The sequence below is a fragment of the Cyprinus carpio genome, chromosome A10 (genome assembly GCF_018340385.1).
Source record: "Cyprinus carpio isolate SPL01 chromosome A10, ASM1834038v1, whole genome shotgun sequence".
Classification (NCBI taxonomy): Eukaryota; Metazoa; Chordata; class Actinopteri; order Cypriniformes; family Cyprinidae; genus Cyprinus; species Cyprinus carpio.
Window position 1 is genome coordinate 4841826 of NC_056581.1, and position 15822 is coordinate 4857647.

Consider the following 15822-nt stretch of genomic DNA (forward strand, 5'->3'; position numbering starts at 1 on the left):
AATGAAATTCTCAATTAAAAGACCTTTAAAATGATTTATGATTTGTTGGAATCGGACAAAAATGACCGAGGCACACCCATTTGAAGTCTATAGTGAAGTCCTCCGTCTTTTCTTATTATTAATTACTATATTAATAATCACAATACAGCTGTTTTTTTAATCTTTGCTATTATAAATAGGAACAGATGCAAAAACAAAAAACAAAACAAACAAAACAAAAAACAACAACAACAACAACAACAAAAAACGGTAGAACATAGAAACAAATAATGCATTAGCTACCTTTATCATTTTATATCTAAACTAAAGCATTCATGTACGAAAAAAAAAGTAAAAATAAATTAAGTGTGTTCATTACAAATAAATCGATTATTAAATCTACAAATGCAGTTAAATGAAGTGCAGCGAGTGATTCCCTCTTTTCTTTTATTGTTAGATTAACATTATTCTATTTAAAAATATGTCTGAGAACAACTTTAAACCATTTTGTTTCTATGGATATTTTCATATATTTTTTATAAAACATAACAAGGATACTGGATAATTTTTAGCAATCAAAATTAATGTGTATGGCACAAATAGCTTAGTCTTCATCTCATATTTCCTTAATGTCTCGGTGTTAAACATGGTGTCACGTGCATGGGAATATGCATGGAAATGATATGCAGATGAGGTTATGCATAGTAAAACAAGGCGTTGTAAGCTCCACATATGGTGATTTCGGGGAGGAGACGAGGTGGAGATGCACGTACGCACAATCTTCCCTGACTGGGATTTATAAAGGAATTTATACACATTTTCTGCCTAACGCATGGTTTTTTAAATCTGAAAACTTTTGTGCGTACGCAAAATCTAGCTTACGTACACTTTTAGGATGAAATCTACGGAGAGTTTTACAAATGAGACCCCTGGGCTGTGTTTAGACGGCTAATATACGTCTTTTAAACGCAAAACTGCTTGCTGGGAATATATAGTTTGTTCAAACACAAAAAGCCAAATACATAAGTTACATCTGTTTAATAATCAAACTAACCTAAAATCTGTTGACGCTGGCGCTGTTTTTATCTGCTCCCTGTCCACTGTCCACTTGCTGTTCCATAACTTCTAGATCATCAGCTTTACTAAAATAACCTGATAGCTGGGGATTTTACTGACTAGCCTATGTTTGATCTGCCTTTTACGGTTTTCTTTTTTTGAGACCTCTCTCTCAACTTTTTAAATAGAATAAATACATTGGATGGGTAAACCAAATTCAAACGTGACGTTTCAATCTCTAATACATGGAATTTACGGCAAAACTCCACTAAATAATAGCGCTAATAAGGGGGCGTGGTTGGGTGTTTTCGCGATTGGCGCTCCAGTCAATCTACTCCACAGCCAATCACGGGACCCCTCCATGCTTGGGCCCTGGGGCTTCAGCCCCACCCTTTTGTTAATCTGGCCCTTGTTGCATCTGCTTTTTTTTATGCTCACGCTGTGATCAGCGGCAGCTGGATGCAGTCATCGTCAATGTCCATTGTCTCGTTTAGTTCACACTCGAAGTAGATTGGGCTCTCGAAGCGAAATCCCAATTCGTCGGTCACCGACGTGACATGTAGTGACCGGCTGGAAGGGCTAAATAAGCTCTCCCTCAACAACATTTACATATACTGAATGCAAGTTTCTAGTGCATCTCATAAGAGGAGAAAACCCAGTGACTACTGATTCCTGAGCTCTTGATTATTCCTGGCGATCATTATTATTTTTCACAGCTTTAAACTGTATCACGATGGATGGTAACCTGAAGCAGATAGATGCTGGATCTGGTTCAGTGGTTGGAGTGAACAATCTTAATGAGACATTCATCCTGATTGATAATGTCTTCACAAAGATCAGTGGGTCTCTAAAGCACTTCAGTGTTGGTCCTGCTGGTCAGCTGGGGGTTAATACAGCAAACAACATCTTTAAGTATCAGAGTGGTTCCTTCATTCAGTTTCTAGGTGAAGAGTTACAATGAACAAAATTAAGACAAAAGACAAGTTTAAGCAGTCATGAATTTACATGTTGTAAAATAGCCAAAGTACCGAAGACATCATTTTATGATTCTTATTAAATTGACTAATCTTTCATCGGACCTGTTGACTGTGGTGTTAGGGCTTCTCAAACAGGTGGATGCTGGTGGTGATCAGATCATTGCGGGTGTCAATATGCATGAAGACATATACTGTTTAAATATGGATGCTAACAACAAATGGCTATCCAGTAACACTCCTTGGGTTCAACTTAATGGAAAGCTGAAGTACTACAGCTGTGGTCCATACAGCTGTTCACGAGTTCACACTAACATATAATATGGTAGAGCAATTAGTAGCATATTTGGCATGCTGTCTGGAGGGAGGGAGGGAGGGCTCCGAGTTCAGGATAGAGCCCGAACCCAGAGAACCCCCCGGCCCCTTTTTGTCTTTGGCAGAACTGGAGTCACTCGCTCCAAACCCGATGGCACAGACTGGATCTCAATGGTTGCCTGTCCCAATGGCCACAAACATGTGAGCTTTGACCTGGGAGTGCTGTGGGTCGTGTGTGTTGATGGCTCCGTCCGTAAATGTACTTTATCTGTCATTGCAGCAAATGGCAAATGGACACTATTTAAAAAAAGACATTTATTCAGATTGTTCATGTCTTATTTCTAATGTCTGATTAGAATTTTAATACATGTTTGTCTATCTATTAATCTAATGTATAGCCTGCATTGTTTAGAGCTTTTAATTCAAAATGTTGTGTTAGATCCCGCTGACGTGAGGAATGTTGGCTTCAATCACTTTAGCAGATCCTGTCAAAGATACCCTCTGATATCCAAAACCAGTTAACACTGCATTTTCTCTGACATACTGGTTATGAACTGACTTTCCTATTAAACAAGAGGGAAAACCAACCAGGAGAAGAACAGGAAACAGGAGAAAAATGATTGTGCATCTTTCTCAGACTTGGTCTGAGCAGCAAATTCAAAAACTATTACTTTTCCAAAGTGAAAGCAATGGGAAATTACTGCTTCACAACACCATCCTGTAACATTAAAATCCTTTAAATGGAGAAATTCTCATACCTCCAGCGTACAGTAAATCATATAAAATGATTCAACTGAGTGTATATATACATATATAGAAACATGAAAAAAAAGGTGTGCAATTAAAAAATATATAAAATTAAGTCCTTAAACCAGCATTTTCACCCTTGAAGCTGCGCACACACAAATTGCTATGAAGAATCTTTAGATCCTTCAGAACTTGACAAGAACGGAAAACATCTCAGGTTACGCATGTAACTATGGTTCCCTGTGACTAGGGAACGAGACGCTGCATTCCCTAGGAGGAGCTATGGGGAATTCTTAAGAGTGGATGTCTCATCTTAACAACTCTCTAAAGAGAGGACACCTCCGGCTGTTTGTATAAAATCACTCAGATTAAGTGTGTCAAAATTCTAATACTTAATTCTTAGACTTAAGAATACAAGTGGCCAAAAGATTAAAAGATTTTGCAAGCATATTGCATAGTTGCTTAGAGTCAGTTGTTTTATTTGTGATAATGCAGTGAAACATGCCAAATTGTGTGGTCATAATTTTTGGCCATGCTGTCATAAGAAATTATGAACATATGCAAAAACAAGAGAGAACCAACAAAATATTAATAACTGATTATGTTGTCAGTGTTGTTGATTTAGAGATTTTTGTCACTAGATTTAGTGACTTCCTCACCCCTTTTGAGATTTTTTTTGAAAAGCCTAGCAACAAATCAAATTCTTGGAGCAAATTTATCTAGATTCCGAGTCTCTCCCACTGATCTATATTTATATTTAAATAGATCAGTTAAACTCGCCGTTATGATGTCATCTCGCAACATTTAGTGACCTGTCTTAGCTACCTTCAGTTGAAAGCATTTGGCAACACTGGTCAGTGATTTTTTTTCCTCATATTTTGATGGTTTAAGCGTAATGTAGAGTCATAAAAAAATCTTTCGAACATCACTTTTGGCCACTGTTGTGTTTTGTGGGGTTAGTGCCAGAAAAGTGCTATTTAAAACCATGCTTAATGTATCATCAGTGCATTGCTGCATTTTCAAGTTTTCCAGCCAAAAAATGTAATTACTACTTTCATTTCTTCAGTTAAAGCATTGATTTAAGAAGTTATTATTTCTTACTTGATCACAGTTACAAAAAGAATTGACTTGACGAACACTTTAGCAGTTGTGGTTTTTATGTTTGGTAAAAAAAAATGGAAACAGTTTTATGTTTTAAGCCCAGGACACACTCCAAAATATTTGGCTGTCCAAGATGAAAGATTGGCATTGTGAAACAATTGTGGCAATTTCTGTGATCATGGCTCCTAAACGGTGGTCCTATGTCGTACATGTGAGAGAGGTTCAAAGACGGCTGTTTTCACGGACTTGGGACCAAAGATAGCCTTCGATCATTTTCTGACAATGTCAGAAATTCAGCATGATCATCGCACAATATGTTTGCTGCTACAAACCATGTCTACTGACCAGCAAATAAATATGCAACCTGGGACAGCCAAAAATCATGCAATGTGTACAAGGCTTTAAAGGGACTTTAGGGGGAAAACAAATTAAATGTGAAGTGATTGACACAATTGACCTGAGGTCGAATCCGCATTTTACCAAACTCATTCTTCTCCTTTTCCCATCACATATCAGATCGGAAAGGCATTTGTTTTTAACAAAAATAAAATAAATATTTGTAAAGAGGAAATAAAACACCTAATTAATAATACCGTGTTATTGGGTATGATAGGTGTAGGAAGGGCTTTATTGTCCCAGTAAGGTGGCATCCATCTAATAATATTAATAAATATGAATTTGCACTCAATATGTATAAACTGTTTTATAATGCACTACAGTACTGAAATATAAATATCTGTCACCTTACTACTATCTACATTTAGCCTAAAGAAAATACTGCTATTTTAGTGTAAAAAAATCATTATTTGCACTTGGTGTAACTAGAATATGTAACTTTTTAAACTTAGTATAACTGCCAAAAAGAAAATAATAGGCCTATCATTGTTCAGTTAAAGACAGCTCAGTGTTGATTCAGTTCTGTTCAGTATGTGAAGTTAATTAATCATGAAATGAGTTCAACTGGGCAATATAGCATTATTTACTACTATGAATCCTTATTAACAAGTCTTTGTATAAAGAATGGTTAGCACATTTATTTGTTGGTTACAGCCTCGACAGCTTTGCTGAAAAAATGTTCAGTGTTTGTCATATGACAACACTGTAGCATACTACTCTGAAACATTTTGTTGCTTATTGTATACTGTTTCACACAGTATTCAGGTAGGCAGTATACACTGTGTACTGGGCAGTAAGCAGTAAGCTAGAGTGCCATTTCGAACACAGCCCATATGTCACTTTGAAATATTAACACACTCAATGTTCCAGATACTGAATATTTTTGGTTAAGTACATAATATAGACATATAGGCCTATTACTACAGTGAAATTTAACACATCCATAAAATTGCTTAAATTGGAAATAATTGAGCTTTTTGGGGTGTTCATGGTCTGTTGTAGTAATTTGTTAATGCTTTTAGCCTTTTAAATTTCCTTTTAATGTTTGATGGTTAAAGGGAGAGTATAATGTCACCTGAATGTCACTAGAATAGTGCATCTTTAGAGAGCGTCATGTTTGCTGAGAATAAAGAAAGGCTTTAAAGGAAAGGTTGTGCGGAAAGCCCTTATATATGCAGATGGATTTGGTCATGTTTTATGTTACCGTAATTCATTTCAGGCATGTGGATGGTCGTTTAGAATGAATGATTATTAATGAACCAGACTAAAACTCTTTACAACAACAAAGGTGCCGGATTTCTATTAAACAAATCAAGGAAGCAACCCTTGCACACCACAAAACAAATCATTCAGGATGTTCACCATGAACAGAAGAAGCAGAGCTTTCAAGTTATATCCCAGAAAGTACATGTAGCCTACATCTGCAAGATGTCTGTTAAAGATCACTTAATCTGAAAAGAATCTGCTGTTTACAAACATATGATTGACTTCTTTAAGAGGTCAGTTTTACATTCATTCTAAGTCATAAACATCTTAAAAACATTTTCTAAATGTCTATTTGACATCTGATAGGAAACGTCCTACAGACATATTGCAGATGAGCAAACACTAATAAATGCGGATGTCAAATAGATGTTTCCGTGATGTAAGTGTGTTGTCAGGGATCAAAAGTTTGGAGCGAGATTACATCTGTTAGGGGAGGAGTCACTCAAATATTTGCAGCAGCGCCCCACGGCACCGCCCAGCTATCTCAAGTTTTTTGCAGCTCAATTTTACCTATTGGTCATAACTGACCTGCACAAATAGAAATTATAACAGTTGGTAAATATACTAAAAGACAAATTAATCCAAATAAAATAAATGGTTTTATATATTTAAAAAATACAAACGAATGGAGACAGAGTTAAATGAGAATGAATGTTTACAAACCAGTGGCGTAGCCACGTCACGTGATGACGTGAAAGTGATGTGACATACAGCCAAAAGGGCTGGGGGTTGGGGGTTCTCCAGGACCAGGATTGGGAACCACTGCTTCAGGGGGATGATCCATATTGGTTATTCTATGGTCAAATAGCAATGTTAGAGGATATTTAGGATGTTAACAGAATGTTTTCATGTTGAATGTTTCAAATGTTTTCCATGTCAGATAGGGATGTTTCATTCAGGACTGTTCCTCACCCATATGGAAACATTGGTTAAGAAGCACCCATTTCACCTATAATAATAATAAATAAATTACAATCAAATAGTAAATCCTCACTATCTGTCATTTCCCTATATTTGTGGACCATTGGATACCCAGCGTTTTAAATCAATCGCAAAGTTCCAGGGTGGCGTATTGGGTATAGTTATTAACAGCATCTGTTAAAGGGATAGTTAACCCAAAAATGAAAATTACCCCATAATTTACTCATCCTTACGACATCAGGTGTGTATGACTGTCTTCTTTCAAATTCAATCGGAGTTATATTAAAAATGTTCTGGCTCTTCCAAGCTTTATAATGGCAGTGAATGGGTGTTATTTTTCAGTAGTCCAAAAGATGTCTTCTCTATAACCACTGGGTGTATAATTATATGTATAAACATAATGTATGAAGTATTGATATTATGAGTTAAGAATCTTGGAATTCCAAAGGTTAGGGAGATTTTATCTCACAATGTTCACTTTTTCACTTGCAATTTTATATATGCTCATCACTTCCTCATAGTCTTTAAATAAGCATTACTCTTGTCAAATACTAAGTTTTGTTTGTTCAGCTCGATGCAAGAGATTCTCAACAGTGCTTACGCCCTCCTTTCTAGTCTAGAGGATTTGTGGGAAGCATAACAAAGAAAAGTACATTAAAATGGATTAAAGTAATATTAAAATGAAAAAGAGAACTAGGAGAACACAGTTCAGTCCTCAGCCCCAGAGTGAAAACTTGACACGATTCTTTAAAAGGAAAAGATAACATAATAATAATAATTAGTTGTGACAGAAAACTGGGTCTCAGTCAAGTGAAGTATATGTGGTGGGGAAGCCCATTACTTTCCCTAATAATTATGTGGGTCGTAAGCCAATTGGCTGTCATTATGGGGATATAAAGGGCGGTAGACCTGTGCTTGAGGTCAGCGTCATTGTCAACGTCACTAACGCGTCGCGAACGCTGTACTGTGGCTGCTTCCGGCATCAGGTGTGGACATTGGAGAGAGTAAGCTCCGATTGCATGATTGCCTTTCCCTCGCGTATCGTTCGAATCAGCTGTTCTGTTTCTCGTGCGGGTCTCGCACTGCTGCTGTGGCTGCCGTTGTTGTGTGTGACTATGCATACATCAGATGCGTCATCGGTGCTCCCCTTGAAATATTGAAAGTGTTGACTGCTAGTCCGGGCGCGTTTCACGTCCTGCCCACGGATAACACTGCTGTTTTGTTTTGTGTTGATTTTGCTTTATAGTTTGTTTTGTTTGTTATCTTTATTTATATTTGGTTAAAAGTGATATTCTCTGCTCTTCTTTGTCTTCGTATTTTCTATTAGTTTTCTGTGTATTTATTTTTAGTTGATTCCTATTTTCCAAAGAACCTTATCCTCGTTCTTGGGTTTATTTTGCAGCTCATCATTTTGTTGGCTGTTTGATTAATTGTATATTGTGTTAAATGTGATCTTTTTCTCCTTTTGTATTTTTCTAGTTGTATTTTTGTTTTGCTGTTTTCTTTTTTTTGTAAACTGTTAAAAACTAACTGTTTCTATTGTGCATCCTCTTGATTTTTTTGAACTTATTCGTTGTTATTTGAGGGCAAATAGGCCTTGTCTATTTCTTTTGCAGTTTGGTTAATTCTTATTGTTTGTGTTTTGTCAATTAGTTTAAATTAACATGAGGGCAGTTCAGTGTCATGTTTAATAATTCTGTGTGTATCTTAGTGATACTTTATTGAGATTGCTCTGTTTTTGTGTCACAGGATCTGGGTGCCAAAGGCAGGGAGGCCGGCTCTATTCCCTTCTAGTGGTGGTGGTGTTATTCACAGTGTGCTGTGTGCATCTTTGGAAAGTGGTGTGTGTGTGTGTGTGTGTGTGTGTGTGTGTGTGTGTGTGTGTTTGCGTGCACTGGTAAAAGGAATGATTTCTGACAGCCTGACCCTGCTGGTAAGCCCCAGTTAGCTGGTGTTCCTGTGACATTTGTAGAGCTAAACTTTTATGATGCGCTGTGCTTTGGCTGAGGCCGATATGTTTTAATGATTGTTTTAAAGGGACTCTGATTTAATGAAGTAAATGGTTTTGTATTGTTGCCCATGTCTCTGAGCGTTTATTTGGTGGACGAACTTGCGTGTCCTTTAGAGGGACCAATTTCTCTGGGTGGGATTTCCAGAGTGGCGTAGTTTGGCAAAATTATCCTCTACATACACCCGTGGGTTGCCACATATAGCTTAAAATAACAAACAAGACACAACTAACTAAGAATTAGAGATGATAAACCTATACACAAAACAAAGATGAAAACCAAATCAAACTTCCTTCCTCTCTTACCAATAACCAGGGGCTTGTTCTTCGTACATGGATTACTCAGTTAGCTGGATTTGATTGTTGATGATTTGACATGATCCAGGATTGTTAGGTTCTTCCAAGGTCATCCCGGAGTTGCTGTCATAGCAACAGGTCCGTGAGCTCAAACCTGCTCAGGTGCAAGCTTAAACGTAAACAGGATTAGATTGTACCATTTTAAGTGAAGATGATACTGAAAGTCTGTCCCAGCCACTGCTAATTTTTTACAAGTGTACCTTATTAAAATGGGAAAATGTGTTTTAAAAGTTTATAATTTTTACATTTTGAAAAAAATTAAAATGTTGCATATCTATAATAATAGTCATAGTTTTAATTACTGAGAGATTTATTAGTGAAGGAATAATTCTCTTAATTTTATTGCAGTTTGTCTGAGCTGTGCATTCATTTGAATGGTGAGCTTTAATACGTCACAGGAGATGCAGACTCACTTCTCAAATTTCAAAAAGCTTTTGATGCACCAACAGTCAGTTATATTTTAATAGATTATTATGGGTTAAGAAACTTTAATGCTGTCATGTAACCTATAACTGTCACAGATCAAGCCGGAGACAACAGGTAGTCAAGGGTAAGCAGATTTATTGGCAGGAATCGCAGAAGTAGAATAACTGGACCAATGAATCATGACTATCCAACTCAAAAGACAGTTCTGTGAATCTTAGAATGGTAAAGTAGATGGTTTTCCTCTTGTAGGTTTGTGAGTATGGGCAGAGGTGGAATGTAACGAATTACATTTACTCGCGTTACTGTAATTGAGTAGCTTTTTTGTGTACTTCTACTTTTTAAAGTAATTTTTTAAATCTGTAATTTTACTTTTACTTAAGTATATTTTGTTTGAAGTATTGTACTTCGTTACATTTTAAAACACATTAATTACTGAGTAAAAAAAAAAATTAAATAAAAATCGCTCCCTGGAAACTACTTAGGTAAATAATGGGCAGAAGAGCAAACTGGCGCTAAAATCACAAGAAAGATGCAGCTGGAAAAAAACAGGCGTTAGTGGTGCAGACACCGCTGAAAACGAAACGCCGTCATATTGAACTCGAAGGAAATGAAGTGAACCCCTGGCCATATTTATGCTTTTATATGCAGCGTAAGCTGTGCTTGCCTAGGGAGACCAAACCAGCAGCTTATAAAATCTCGACAACACATCAACCTTTCGCAAGCATGTAGAGGTAAGCTAAATAATTGCATCGCTGCATTGGTGGTTAAAATGAAGCTTCGACATTTTAGCAAGAGGTTTTGCACAAATTAGCCAAAAAGACAGTGGTGCGGAGTGTGCAATATATGTCGTATGCGATAATATCATAATTGTTGTGATGTGCGCGTGCATTTATAGTGCGTTCTTTCACTGTGTGATTCAGTCTGTTGAAATGCATTTAGAATGATCACAAAATTGAAGATATAGGGGTAGAAAATTTACATACTTATATAATTTCATATAGTAAAGCAAAATCACACAAAGAATGCTGTCTTTTCCTCCAAAAATCATCATGATTAAATATATGTATGTATATATATATATATATATATATATATATATATATATATATATATATATATTATATATATTACAACAGGTCAGTAAACAAGTTAATTAAGAGACTTGCGTTTTAGACACCATATTGCCTGTTTTTGCTCTATTTCTACAACAAAGCACAGTTTTGCGTCTCTGAGCAACATGACAGTGTTTCGTTCCTGAATGAATCAGCTGTTTAAATGATTCGGTTCAATCGCAATGACTCACTTATTAACAGTGACTTGCTGACACATACTGGCCATTTTAATTTCACATTTAAAGTATCTTTTTATTTTATTTTTATTTTGAGTATTCAACATTTTATGTTTTGTATATAAAAACAATATTCATGCATTTGTAACTGCAGGTTAAATGCATTCTTGTCCTGCACTAAACAGTCTGTAAATACATTTAAATGCCACTTCCGATGAATCTTCTGCATTTCGTCTGCATCGAAAAGATGAGTTTGTTGATACTGATTTGCCTGGTAACAGCCCAAATGTCTTATTATTCTAAATAACTGATTCCTTTCATTAAAAACAACTAGTTTGAGATTAATAGGCCTATCCCAGGGGTGTCAAACTCAGTTCCTGGAGGGCCGTAGCCCTGCAGAGTTTAGTTCCAACCCTGCTCTAGCACACATATCATGTAGTTTTCAAATAAGCCTAAATGATTAGATAAGCTGGATCAGGTGTGTTTAATTAGGGTTATATCTAAACTGTGCAGGGCTATAGCCCTCCAGGAACTGAGTTCGACACCCTTGGCCTGTCCCATTTTTGACTCCCTCCCACTGTTAAAATGTAACTAAGTAACTTTTACTCTGAGTAAACTTTAAATGAGCTACTTTTTACTTTTACTTGAGTAGATTTTTAGACTGGTACTTTTACTTGTACTTAAGTAAAATTTCATTAATGTAATGGTACTTTTACTTGACTAGAATATTTTTGTACTCTTTCCACCTCTGAGTATGGGATCCAGGAACAAAGGAGCTCAACAAAGGAGGAACCTCTGGAATCTAAGAGTAGCCTAAGCAGACATAGCCCAATAGCACAGAGAGAGCATCTGGGAAGTTCAGTGTAGTGAACAATAGACCAGACAGTGAGTGACTGGAAGGAGCGTGCTTTTGAATGTGGGCTTGATTGCAGATGACAGTTGCGGGGAATTAGAACTCGGGTGAGCGTGATCTGGTGTAAGTAGTGGCAGGTGATTGTGGTGACTCACTGACAATAACAAATCCACTTCAGAATTAAATGAATTGTTAAAGGGTCATATGATGCTGCTAAAAAGAACATTATTTGGTGTATTTGGTGTAATGAAATTTGTTTATGCGGTTTAAGGTTAAAAAAGAACATTATTTTCCACATACTGTACATTATTATTTCTCCTCTATGCCCCGCCTTCTAAAACGCGTCGATTTTTACAAGGCTCATCGCTCTGAAAAGCAAGGTGTGCTGTGACTGGCCAGCTATCCAGCACGTTGTGATTGGCCGGAGCAACGAGACATAAACATAAAACCCATTATAAACGTGATATAAACATGATTTCTAGTTGTGTTTTCTTTTGGAAAGCAAAAACAAAGTAGTTTCACTTACTCAACGAAACAGCGTCACACACCGCGGCCTTGAGTGAGCAGAGGCCGGAGGCCTAGAGTGAGCCGCGGTCTAGAGTGAGCCGCGGCTGGCTTGAGTGAGCAGAGGCGGGCGGTTTGAGAATGGCGTGGCCGGCGGATTCTACGAAGGAGGCGATCCACAGTGCAAAGTTGATGTATTTCCTCAGCGACCAGCACGGATCAGCCCCAGGCATGATGAAGTGGATATCGTCCTCTTTTGGAAGGCCAAATAAAGTAGTTGCGCTTTCACAGTGAAACACACAGCATCTATACGACATGGCGGCGGCAACAACAATACTACAACGAGAATAAAAGGTATGCCTTCAATCTTCCCACATACTGACGTAGAGATGTGGGGCCGTGTTAGAACGAGCCGTTTCTGGGGGCGTGGATGAGTCTTAACTTTTATAAAGAATATCTCTTTGGATTTGAGACTTTTTGAAACTCTTTATGCAACAAGAGCTTGTAACACTCCAAAGAGAAAGGAAAAATTTAAATTGCATCATATGACCCCTTTAATTACAATGCTCTTGACATTGAAGCTTTGCAAGTAGTAGAAGAAAACTTTAATAGAAGAAGACTATTAGTAATGGCTATCCCTCTGGAAACAATGTGAATTCAATGTGAGGTATCTTGTACCTACTTACATTACATGTATGTTTATTATTCAAAAAAGCCCATGAAACAGTACTGCACATGTAAAGCAAGATTTACCATAAACGGACATCTCAACCATATGGTAGAGTTTTATATCGTTTAGATAAAAACATATTTTAACAAAAAAAAAAAACAGCTTGAGGTAATTTTTTATGTCCATTAATAAGAATTTAAAGAATTTTTTTATTGACTCCTTTTAGGAGTGAAAGTTGCATGGGCTAACATGCCAACCATCACAAGCAAGAGAAACAGTCGAGCAACAGAAAAGGACAGCAGTTTGTAAGTGTTTTGGCTTGTTTTCTCATTAGACTACAGCGCGGATCGTCGTTGCTAGGAAACTTTGTTTCATTTACTGTGTTTTTTACCGTGGTAAATACGTGCTGAAGTGGCATTTGTTCTCGCATTTGCCTATCGCGGGACTCCCCAGTTTCGGTCTGCTAAATAGTAAGGCGTGGCCAGCTGACTTCAATAACAGGTACTCAGGCAAATATAAAAGTGGGTAGTTCACCGCGGCAGCGGTCGCGGCAGCCCTTGTGTGAAGCCTCCTCGTGTGTAAAGACCATTGACTCTACCTGCGCGACTCCACCGAGCAAGGACACTGACAAGGCACTTGAGTATTGCTTTTCTTCCCTTTCTTTTGTTTTTGTACAGCTTGTTCTCAACTACTTATTTCACTTGTCACTTGTACTCACTATGTGCTTTCAGATCTCTACTATTACTACGAACACTCGGCGAGCACGCACTGTACGTCGGAGGCAGGCCTATCCCAAAAATCTACAGCCTGTCCCTCTGACCTCTACTACTTTACTCTCTATTCCAGTTGGTCTCTGGAACTGCCAGTCTGCTGTTAACAAAGCAGACTTAATTTCTTCTATTGCTACTCATTCCAGTCTCAACCTCATGGCCCTAACTGAGACTTGGATCAAACCTGAAGTCACTGCCACTCCCGCAGCCCTCTCCACTAATATCACTTGTTCCCACACCCCCCGTACGACCGGGAGGGGTTGAGGTATTGGTTTCCTTATCTCAAAAGAATGGAAATTTGATCTTCAACCATCTCTTACAGGTAACTGTTCATTTGAATCACATGCAATTACTATTACCCACCCTGTTAACATCCACTTTGTGGTCGTTTATCGTCCCCCAGGTCAACTGGGAAACTTCTTAGAGGAGTTGGATGTGTTACTATCAAACTTTCCTGAGGATGGTACTCCTCTGGTACTGCTTGGTGACTTCAACATCCACCTAGATAAACCCCAGGCTGCTGACTTTAACACTCTGTTCGCCTCATTTGATCTCAAGCGAGCGTCTACTACAGCGACTCACAAATCAGGCAACCAACTGGACCTCATCTACACGCGCTGTTGCTCCATGGACAACACTTTAGTTGTTCTAGTGCACACCTCAGACCACTTCCTCATAACTGCTAATCTCGCACTTACTCCTGAAGTGGCACACACTCCACCGCAGGTCACCTTTCGACGGAATCTAGGCTCACTCTCTCCATCTCACCTATCCTCTTTGGTTTCATCCTCACTTCCTTCACTCGCTCAGTTTTCAGCTCTGGACACGAACAGTGTTACTGACACTCTTTGCTCCACTCTGACCTCTTGCTTGGACAACTTTTGCACACTGTCATCCAGACCAGCACGCACCACCCCATCTGCCCCCGGCTGTCCGATGTTCTCCGTGAACATCGCTCTAAACTCAGGGCTGCAGAGAGGAAATGGCATAAACTCAAGAAACTCTACCAACCTCAGTGTGTTTCAGTCTCTCCTCTCTTCCTTCTCTGCAAATGTCTTCACTGCTAAAACATCATACTACCACAACAAAATTAACAACTGTTCTGACTCTCGCACACTTTTCAAAACTTTCTCTTCTCTTCTTAGTCCGCCTCCACCTCCATCAAATCTTACAGCTGACGACTTTGCAGTTTTCTTCACAAATAAGACAAGAACCATCAGTGACCAATTCTCCACACCGCAGACTGAGGATAACTTCACAACGACTAATTCACACTCTCTCTCCTCCTTCTCTCCACTCTCAGAGACGGACGTTTGCAAACTTATCCTGTCCAGTCATCCTACTACTTGTCCACTTGATCCTATTCCCACTCACCTCCTTCAAGCATTTCTTCTTCAGTAATACCTTCACTTACTCACATTATCAACACCTCTCTTCACTCTGGTACAGTTCCCTCAGTGTTTAAGCAGGCTTGGGTAAGCCCACTGCTTAAGAAACCATCTCTAAATCCAGCACTTCTAGAAAACTACAGACCATTCAAAACCTACTTCCATTCATTGCAAAGACACTTGAGCGAGTTGTGTTCAACCAATTCTCTATGTTTCTTGTACAGAACAACCTCCTGGACGGCAACCAATCTGGCTTCAAAAGTGGCCACTCAACTGAGACTGCCCTGCTCTCGGTTACTGAAGCCCTGCGACTGGCAAGAGCAGCTTCCAAATCCTCAGTACTCATCTTGCTGAATCTGTCTGCTGCTTTTGACACCGTTAATCACCAGATTCTACTGTCCACCCTCAGAAAGATGGGCATCTCTGGAACCGCACTCCTGTGGTTTAAGTCCTACCTCTCAGATAGATCCTTCAGGGTGTCTTGGAGGAGTGAAGTTTCTAAGTCACAACTTCTTGCTACTGGGGTTCCTCAAGGCTCAGTGCTTGGACCACTTCTCTTCTCCATCTACATGACGTCATTAGGATCCGTCATTCAGAAGCAAGGCTTTTCCTATCACTGCTATGCTGATGACACTCAACTCTACTTCTCATTCCAACCAGATGATCCGACGGTAGCTGCTCGCATTGCAGCCTGTCTGAGTGACATTTCAAGCTGGATGAATGACCATCACCTTCAGCTCAACCTTACTAAGACAGAACTGCTGGTGGTTCCAGCTAACCCATTGTTACAGCTGGGTTCGTCA

The 15822-nt window shown here is 38.6% G+C and overlaps 1 pseudogene; it reads left to right on the forward strand.

The window, feature by feature from the left end:
• Positions 1-1237: 1237 nt before the first annotated feature.
• Positions 1238-8549, forward strand: LOC109096377 (annotated as a pseudogene).
• The last annotated feature ends 7273 nt before the right edge of the window (positions 8550-15822 follow it).